Source organism: Lycium barbarum, chromosome 8, assembly GCF_019175385.1.
Source record: "Lycium barbarum isolate Lr01 chromosome 8, ASM1917538v2, whole genome shotgun sequence".
Lineage (NCBI taxonomy): Eukaryota > Viridiplantae > Streptophyta > Magnoliopsida > Solanales > Solanaceae > Lycium > Lycium barbarum.
Window position 1 is genome coordinate 127,029,349 of NC_083344.1, and position 11,100 is coordinate 127,040,448.

An 11,100-nucleotide genomic window follows, 5' to 3' on the forward strand; every position below is an offset into this window, starting at 1 on the left:
TTGGGTTTTTCTGTGTGTGTCTGTGTTCTCTTTCTTTTTCCCTCTTTTTTGTTAGGTGTATATAGCAGTTTCTTGGTCGATGTTCTATCTCTATATGATATTCTTACATGGTTCTCGATTCTCCCCCCTTAAAATTTACGACACTCGACAGTTACAGTACATACAGGAGTATACTTTTTGTATCTGTCTTTAAACTGTTGAGAATAAAATTCATATACTATAAGAAAATAGTTTTTGCATGAATATGAATGAAATTACTATAAGTCATCTTCGTAGTTAAGTACTTTCAAATATGATTTAAGACATTGGAAACAAAGTTGAGATTCATATGGAGCTCGCCTCAAAATGAGTCGAGAGGTAACCATAGAGGTATATGATGTCTTACTTATTTGATCAAACTTCTAAAATCTACTTATTTTAAACATATTTATTGTAAAGCATCTTTTCAAAAAGTACTCTAAATAGTAGCAATTTGTGTTTGGTTAATCAATATGAAAGAAATAAGAGCAACCATTTGTGATTGGTCAAGGTTTTAAAACTATTTTTAAGAAAAAAATAATTTTTACAACTTCTACTATTACCTAAAAGCACTTAATTTCGAAAAACTTTAATCAAATATATCAAGCTCAACCCCTTAAAATAAGTACTTTTAGAAAAATATTTTTGGATTTCAAGAAACTTGGTCAAACAAGGTTTAATTATAAGCTCTTCTATAGTTTAATTACCTAGTGTTTTAGCTTACTATCCACGTAATGTAAGACAATACTATAATATAGTTCATGAACAGCTTGCAAATGGTGATATTAAAGGTAAATAAATCAATTTTACCTTTATCATTAACTTTTAGAACTTCAAGATTGTCCTTGAGAGGAAATACAATAATCTGCTTTGAAATTAATTATTAGTAAAATGAATGTTGTATTTTATCTTTGATTCAAAGTCAGAATAACAAAGTACCAAAGTAATTATTGTAATTTTATTTGACTCAATTACTTGCATATGGCAAAGGCAACAGATAAACAAAGTGATCGGGAGGCAAGAGGACGGTTGTAAATAGCGGTGAATCTAGAATTTAGACGCCGTAAATTTTGAGTTAGAGAAGTAAATTTTGAAATATTATTGAACCCTAACTGTAATTGTTTTTGCACACATATACAGGGTTCAACCCAAATATTGGGTTCTATTGAGATCTCGAACCCATTATTGGATTTATGTTGGTTGCAAAGGGGCTAATTTAACCAAAAAATAAGTTAACGAAAAGAAATGCACCTTTTGAAAAGTTCAAGGGGTTGATGTGCCCATGTATAGTACAACTATACATCTCTAGTTCAGTAATTAGGTATAAAGTATTTGTTGACCAAATGATCCATGGAATATTAGTAATAGCACCAACTAAACATTAGGCTATAGACATAATAATTCATCATATCAAAAAGTTGCAAATCATGCACGTCATTTTTAAGATTTATCAAATCAGACAGCTTTTAATTAGAATCTCCAAAAAAATCATAATTCTGATTATTGAATTGCAGCTGCCCATGTTGACCACATGTTGCAAACAAATTTAAATACAGCATTATTTTTGCAAGTTGTAGTGTTGAACCTTCTAAATTGGATCTCCAAATAGTAAGTCTTCATAGAGAAAATAGGAAGTCCGCACATATTATTATATATAATATAAGATAACACTATGCTAAGTTAATGTTTCCGCTTTATAAAGTTCTAATTATTGTCGGCAAGTGATTGTCTGAGCAATTATAATGTCATGAGGGCAATGGTTTGCTGTGAGGTGTTATATCAAGTGCTTTAACTTGTGACCTCCTTGAACTTGACAACTTTTATATATAGCACATTTAAACTTTATCTAGTCCTAATTACTTGCTATACTTGACATTTCGATGGTCTCGAACCTCCTAAATGCAATCTCAACTGATGGGTGAGATACACTCATTGCTACGTGGATTATTCTATGTATTCATGTTCTTTGCCGCGTCAAGATTTAGGGGAAGTCAATACAATCAACTTGTCAAGTTTAATCAGAACTAAAAAGTAATTCACATGTACATCGAATAAAATGTATCAAATTATTGGCTTCGAGCTATTCTGCCAAATGTTATGATACTCTTGATTCTTTATGAAATGGTACATTTCTGCCCATAACTTTACATACGCATAAAAGTTTCTTATAAAACAAAAAATAATCCAACTTGTAGAGTATTTACTTTCATTGAGTTTCGAGATCTTTATTTCCTTTTTCAAATGTAAATTGTGCACCCAACTTTAACCCAAAAGAATTCCAAGTTCTCCCTGATGTTACAATTCCTTTTTCTTTTAAAATTTTTGTCTGTGTTTGCTGACAACCTGATTTCTTTATTTCTAATGTATTCCAGTTGGTGTTTGTGGCCGAGCTACCTTGTCAGATTATACAGTCTATAATATCCCAAAATTTATGTCTAAACGATAGGTGTTTATAATTTATAAACATATTCTTTGAGAAGTGTTAGAGGAGTGGAAAGTTCACAAGTGATACACATTCAGAATATTAGTTAGTGGAGGATAAAACATCACTAGTGTAAGCAAGAATTGACCATTTTTGTAGTTTACGGAGTGTCGGTTTTGCCAAGTAGGCATGAAACTAACTCTCCATTTTATAAAAGGGATTTTTACGCTATACATCAGCTCAACAAAATTCACAAACAAAAAATATCCTAGTCTTTATTTTTACAAGTTCTAGAAGCATTGCGTGAAAAAGCTTATAGAATTGGAAAAAAATACTTTGGTCTATCCAATTAAATTTTAATTAATATCCATTATATAATTAATGTTATACACTTGTTATTTACATATATAAGCGACAACTATAAATTATTATGGTTAAACCGGTAAAAATATTTTAGCCGGCTCGCTAAAATGTTAAAAATACCTTCATAAAAACGTTACTTTTGTGCGACTTTATCCTCACGTGATCTTTTTGTAGAGGCAAATCCAGCCTTAAAGCTATAAATTTATGTGAATTTAGTCACTTTTGCTCAAACTCTGTATTTTGATTAAGAAATTTACTAAATTCAATTATTATTATTATATATCAACTTAAAATCGTTGCATTCATAAACTTTAAACTTGAACCCCTCTCTATTTTATTTGAAGTGTTTAGAAATTTCACAGTCCCTTTGATGAGTTTGGAGCATGATCCATACTTTACCACTTGAAACATTTTAAACTAAACCATATATATATGAGTTACTATTAATTGTCTTTTATAACAAGCTCTACTAACTTATAAATACGCATCGCAAGAGATATAATTATACCTAAAATTTGAGTTGTCACTGCCTTAAATGTTGATCCCACCATAAACACGAGGACTTGTACCCGACGGGTACGTGCAAAAGGCTTGGTAAAGGGCCAGCCCCTAAATAGGGTAATAAAGTTTGATTAGTCATAGAGGACCTACCTTAATTAATTTCTTCTTAAACGGCTTGGCTCAAGCCACATCAAGAGAAAAATGAGCCGTTTATAACCAAAAAAACTCACTACAATAGCCGATTACCTCAGCATAGTGTAAATATAGTGTCAATGCTATGTATTCATCCGAACTCAATAATTTTGAAGTAAATTATATATACGTGTCAAATTATTTACTAATACTAGATTCGATTAGTAAATCAAATAATTTATAATAGGCTCTCGGACTTGAATTCATAAATTTTAAAATTCTGAATGCGCGCCTCAGAAAAGCCAGAAGGCGAGTTACGATGCAGGGTTAAAGTAATTTATTCATCTAAACTAATAATATATTCAATAGCCGTGGTATTCTGGGCCAGTTTGCGTGCACCTCGATTAATTTCACGGGATACCCACTATATTCCACCACAATAAGTATCAGGTAACTCTGACAAATTTCGTATTATAACCACACTAAAATGAAATAAATAATAAATTCTGAATCGAGTAAGTTCAATACATATCTCATATATGTGTCAAAAATGCAAATAATGAATTTTGAATCTAATATCAAATTCAATAAATTGTGATAAAATACAAACTCAAAATATGATATCAAATGAGCGAGTCTTTATTAATGTTCACAAGATACTAATTCATAAAATTTTACCTCTGAATCAGCTTGAGCCTCAACCAAGCTAAGAGTCAAGTTGTTGTCCTATTTTGGTATAGATGTTATATATATTAATGAATGATTATAAATAATATATTTTGAATCGAAATATATCAATTAAATTTATATAAAATCTCGGAAAAGTTCATAAAATTTTAATTTCCTTTTTTTTTGTTTTTGGTAATAGATAAAATTTAATTTCCAAATTTGCTTATGTCTTAACAAAGCCGGGAGACGAGCTGTCGTTGTCCTGTTTATGAGTTAAAAAAAAAAGGCACAACTTTGCCGCTGTTTTCTACGCTACGTAACAAATAAATAAAGTCCCACGTCCCTTTCTTCGCGCGTGTGACGCGTGACTTTAGCTTAGGTCACAAGACTTTGGAAAAACAAAGACAGCTCTCCAAATGGAAGATTGCCTGTCTTGTTCTTAAACGTCATGGTATGAATTGACTATTTTGCCCTCGAAAATTGTCGGTGCTCATGTCTTTTTTGGGTTTTTAGGTTAATCATTTGTGGCCCATTTTAATTTAAGGCCCTTTATTTTTATATTTTTGAGATTTAGTTTGAAGGCCCACTAAGAAAGTTAGATCTTTTTCTTGTGGTGAGAACTAGGAACATTAATAATCGCAATCTTTTCATCACATCAATGGCGAATTCAACAATGGGTTCGCTGATTAGTGGCCTAGAGAGTTCGAGAGTATTGATGTTTTGAGGTTCAATCTTACATTCACGTGAGAAATTTGAGAGCGAATTTATTTATAGTAAGAACTTTAATAATCGGTATATTTTTCTCATAATTATGGCGAATTCAATAGGTGTTCGCGAATTAGTGGCCTCGCTAGTTCGAGGGTATCAGTATTTTGAGGTTGAACCTTACATTCACGTGCTAAAGAAAGTAGACACAAAATTAAATGCCCATTTTAGGATTCACTCTTTTTAGGCGTAATTTACATTGTTAAAATTCTGAATATATGAGTTTTGAGCCTCGTGATATTTATCATTTCAAGCTATTGAGTTGTTGAATATAGATCTTTTGAACAATTCACTAGACCTAAAGGAATTTTAAGCTGACTTTTTTTAAATCTCTTTCGGGAAACTTTTAAGTATAATATATATATATATATATATAATACTAGCAAACAATGATCGTGTGATGCACAGGGCCCAACATGATTAATTTGGTTACTCACTTTAGTTAGTCTTTATGATTTGAATATTTTGAAAGGGATACCGTGATTCTCCTTAGTGAGTCTCAATATTTTGTTTCTTTTCCTCTTATTTTTCTCCTTAATTTCTCAATTATTGTTAAAATTTGTCTTATTTTAGTTATGTAAGCCTCTTTTTATATTTAGTAAGTTGGCAATTCAAATATCCTACATGTCAAGTTTATAATCACAAAGATTCAAAGGATATTTTATTATATTATACACATTTTTAATTTAGAACCTAGAACCACAAGATTCAAAAGTCTATCTTTATTTCTTAAACTCCATCACTTTAATTAGTCAGTCTTTAAGGTTTGTATTTTGTAAATAACTTTTAAAAATATTCTAATTGTTATTATATATAGCAACATATATAAAATGTATTTTATGTACCATCACTTTAGTTATAATTAAAAAAATGATGGAATTAAGTCTTTGCGATGGAAAGAGTAGGACTTTTTTCTCATTGTCATGACAATGAAAGTTGTTCATCGATGTGAAAAAGAAGATTAGTAAGAGTATGAGGGGAAATTTATATTTTGATTCTAGATTTTTTTCTTTTAAATTCTTTAATATCTTATATGTATACCGACAGATTGATTTCCATCTCAACCAACTAGCTGTTCAGATCTAAACATAAGAACCATTGTTGTATATATTGGATTTTTTAAAAGCAAAACTAATAAAATATTTTTATTAAATTAATTAAAAAATATGTTAATAAGGGTTAAATTAGTTACATTATAATTTTTTATATTAACAATAATAGATAAAAAGAAGTATTACAAAAAAATCAAAATTAAGATTTAATTAATTTTATCTTGGTTTTGTAAATGAACAAGTAATTTGGACATATATTTTTAGTAATGTGGCCAAGTAATATGGGACGGAGGGAGTACTTCATTTATTAATTCTTAAAAACGTTAAAAGTCAAAAGTGAACAAGTAAAAGTGCACGGAAGAAATAAATATGTGTCGGAGAATTAAATTGAAGCGCATACGTGTATATATGAGAAAAGAATAAATATTTAGTACCATGACATATGTCTACGTGGGATAAAAAAGTAGTTTAGTAATGTGGCCAAGTAATAAGGGACGGATAATTTTTAAAGAACGTGAAAAGTCAAAAGTGAACAAGTAAAAGTGCACGGAGGAAATAAATATGTGTCGGAGAATTAAAATTGAAGTGCATACGTATGTACATGAGAAGAGAATAAATATTCAGTAGCCAAGTAATATGGGACGGAGAGGATAAGATGGGAAATATTTAATTAATTTTATCTTAGTTTTGTAAATGAACAAGTAATTTGCACATATATTTTTAGTAACGTAGCCAAGTAATATGGAACGGAGGGAGTACTTTAGTTATTAATTCTTAAAAAACGTAAAAAGTCAAAAGTGAACAAGTAAAAGTACACAGAGGGAATAAATGATTCGGAGAATTAAAATTGAAGCGCATACATGTATACATGAGAAGAGAATAAATATTCAGTACTATGACATATGTCCATGTAGGATAAAGAAGTAGTTGGTTAAAGTGTACGATTTATATAGCTTTTGATACAAGTATTCATTGCTATGTTAGTCCCTCTTGGACACTTATATATAATAGAAAAATAAGAAAAGATTATCCCAAGTTGTAGGTTAGGAGAACTTTGTCTTTATTCTTCTTTTTATGAATGATATTTTTGGGTTTCTTTGATGGTAAAGAGAAATTATTAAGCTTTAATTGATATTAAATTAGCCACTTTTCTTGTCACAACATGTCAATGGGTCCAATTCAAAATGTTTAGGCCAAGATAAACAGATAAAACACTCGTGAGTTCTATTATTTCATGTAAAAGGTATATGGTTTCCTTGGTCGATATGCAGTATTTATATTAGGGTTCGATTAAATTCAAATTTTCCCGAGAAGGTTTTATATTGGGAGTTAAGTGTCCTAACAAAGACAATTTCATACTCAAGCTCGAATTTGAGGTCTAATTAAGAATAAACAAGTACTTACCCATGTTAGTAAGTATGTGTTTTTTCCTTTTATTTGTTGTTGGTTTCATTTTGAAAAAGGAAAAGAAAATAACTAAACATGATATAACCATAATTTAAAGAGTCGAATAAATAATTGTTGTAACTTTGGCCCATCATAAATGCAGAGATCTCATGATCTTGAAATCGTGGGTTCGACTTTATTTCTATGTAACAAATATTTGTTTATAATTGTACTCCAAGTAGGTTGTACTCTGTTATTATTTGGAATGAATTAATATTGTCTAAGAAATTGACATTGTCAAAGAAAAAAAGGAGGAGCAGTACTACATCACTATTGCACTTCCTAGTAAGTCATTAATTTTTGGCGAAGTGGTAAGCTTACCATACATGAAAAATACTGCTGTCTATAATAGTGTAATTTTGGGACATAAAAAATTCTTGCATATGACATCTTACTTATTACTTGAGGTGGACATCATAACATAAGCAATAATTTTAATTTAGAACGGAAAATCGAATTAAAAAATGAGTTGATATTAGCCTTACAACCCACACGTAGATTTATTTTTCTTCACTTGACATTTGACAAGTGAAATTAAAATAAATAGATGTGAATTTCAGACTTTGAGATTCCTTCACTTTTACTTTCTATTTAATAAATGAATTGTTTTCTATCAATGTCATATCTTAGAGGTTAAGATGGATACTTCATACTTATGCATGAACATGAGCCATTTAGAAGCAAAAATAAGAGTGTCATTCTTTTTTATTCCAAATCAATGCATGGTCTTAAATAAATAAATCACATTACATTATCTACTTCATTTTGATAATTTTCTTTAAATTTGATGTTATGAATTCAACGAAATAGTGAAATATCAACCACCTCTCTCCCCTTTAAAATCCCAAATTGTGTTCATGCGGAAAGACGGAATAAAGATTTTAATTTATAGATTCTGAATTTTAGGACGACAATTTCAAGTGCTAATAATTGAGCTCTAAATTAATATGTGCACATATATTATGAAATTATAACACATATATACAGTTTGAGCATAAAAGCTACCGAGTTTAGTCGAATCTATATCTAGATTTCCAACTCCCCCCTTTCATATATCCCCTCAAAACACGGGTTTGTTTTCTTTTTAGGATTTAACTTATATATTGGTAGCGTACTCTTTGTACATTATGTGTAATCTAACTTATTATTAACAGATAAGTAATAATGTTTATCAGATTATCAATTAATAAGTTTATAGAAAAATTATTTATAATTACTGCATAAATAATCAGATTATATAAATATTCTTTTAACACAATTAACACGCAGAACTTAAACTCATTGTTTTCTAATCCGATTTCACTGTCGATTCATTATTTTATATATAACTTTATATTAGGAATATGTCGTTTCTTCTATAGTAAGATTTTCTCTTTCTTCTCTTTTGTTTTCAGCCAAAAAATAAAAAATAAAAAAAATTGGAGGGTTGATAACTTTTTGAATTTTGTTTAAAATTTCAAAGCCACAAATGATGAATGAATTAGGTAATGCTGATTCGTTTTTTTTTTTTTTTTTTTTTTTTTCTGGAGCTCACATATAACTATTGTCATGGAGCCTACTTAATCCTTTTGGGCCTGGGCATATCTGTTAAGGAGCTACTTAAATTAATATTAAGGCCCAATTTCTGTGGCTAAAGTTGTAAAGCGGGTTCATTTTTTTGCGCGGATTGCCCTTCTTTTGGGGTGGTCTTTAAATTTTGCCCCTCATATTTGTGGTCTTTAAATTATGCCCCTCATATTGCTGGTCTTTAATTTTTGCCCTTCGCGTTGCAACCCTGAGCGTTCACGTAGAAATCATGAGGTTCTGGGTTCGAACCCCCGCTCAAGCATAAATAAATAAATAAATAAAAAATTCAAGGCAAGGTTTGGGTCGCGTGTATGCCGGACCCGGCATACACTTGTTAAGGAATTACCAAAGTTATGCCGGATCCGGCATACTCATGCCTTATGGGGTGACTTGGCATAAGTATGCTGAGTCCGACATAACTTTGGTAATTTCTTAACAAGTTTATGCTGGGTCCGGCATACTTATGGGCAAACTTTTAATTTGCAAACTTTTAGTTAAGCTTTAACTAAAAGTTTTTTCCTAGTTATGCCTTATGGGGCAGACTTTTAGTTAAGGCACAACTAAAAGCATACCCCATAAGGCACAACTTAAAGTATGCCCCATAAGACGGAACTTTTCCTTAAGGCATAACTAAAAATTTGCCTTATAAGACAAAGTCTATGTGTTAAGGAAAAGTTATGCCTTATGGGACATACTTTTAGTTATGCCTTAACTAAAAGTCTGCCCCATAAGGCATAACTGGGAAAAGACTTTTAGTTAAGGCTTAACTAAAAGTTTGCCCATTAAAAGTTTGCCCATGAGTATGCCGGATCCGGCATAAACTTGTGAAGGAATTGCCAAAGTTATGCCGAACCCGACATACTTATGCCAAGTCTGCCCATAAGGCATAAGTATGCCGGGTCCGACATAACTTTGGTAATTCCTTAACAAGTGTATGCCAGCGGGGGCATAGTGAAATTTAAACTCTGCCTTGCGAATTTTTTCAAAATTTTTGACTGAGTGGGGGTTCGAACCTGAAACCCATGGGTTTTAGCCGAAGGGCAAAATTTAAAGATTTCAAATATGAAGGGCAAAATTTAAAAACCACCCCAAAAGAAGGGCAATTCTGCGAATTGGTTTACAAGAATAGTCTTAGATGTGGGTGGTCGATCTTGAACATTCTATTCCGCTTGTCCTATGGGAAAAAATTCAAGTTTAACAAGTTTTGACTTTTAATCTTAATATTTGTCCGTGGAATAAGCGGGGATAAAAATTTCAAGACCACTCATTTCTAAGATTAGTGGATGTAATATCCTTAATGCTTACAACTTACAAGCTCGATTGTTGCAAACAATAGGTGTGAAAGTTTTCGTTATTTAATATCTTTTTTTTCACGCGGATTTCCCTTCATTTGGGGTGGTCTTTAATTTCTGCCCTTCAAATTGGTGGTCTTTAAGTTTTGCCCCTCAAATTGGTGGTCTTTATTGTCCTCTGCCTTGCAAATTCTGTCTTAAGGTAGAATTTTGCAAATCTGTCCGAGCAAATTCTACCTTAATGGCCAGTTTTGCAGATTTTGACAGGCAGAATTTGCAAAGACAGAAGACAAAAATTAAAGACTACCAATTTGAGGGGCAAAAATTAAAGGCCACCCCAGCGAAGGGCAATCCCGAAAATCATGACATAGTTATCACCAGTGGGCTTGAAAAGAAAGAGGTAATATATATATATATATATATATATATATATATATATATATATATATATATATATATATATATATATATATATATATATATATATATATATATATATATATATATATATATATATATATATAGATAGATAGATAGATAGATAGATAGATAGTTAAAAGGTATTGACGAGAGACTTAGCACAATACTGCTCTAATTCATCATTATTATAACTCTGACTTTGCAAAATGATCAGACGATTGCATTCGGTGTTTATATAAAACCGGTATAAATTAACCATATTTACCTTGATATAAGAGTAAGCGGAAAATATGTCTCATGTTGTCACTAATTTGATGTAAAGACCGGGTGCTGGAAAGTTTTTATCATGACAAGACACCTTTAGAATATTTTTGAAGTACATTCATAGGCAAATGACAAGAAAAATATAGAACCTTTTAACATATTTGACCGCTCAGCCAAAATAATATCTATA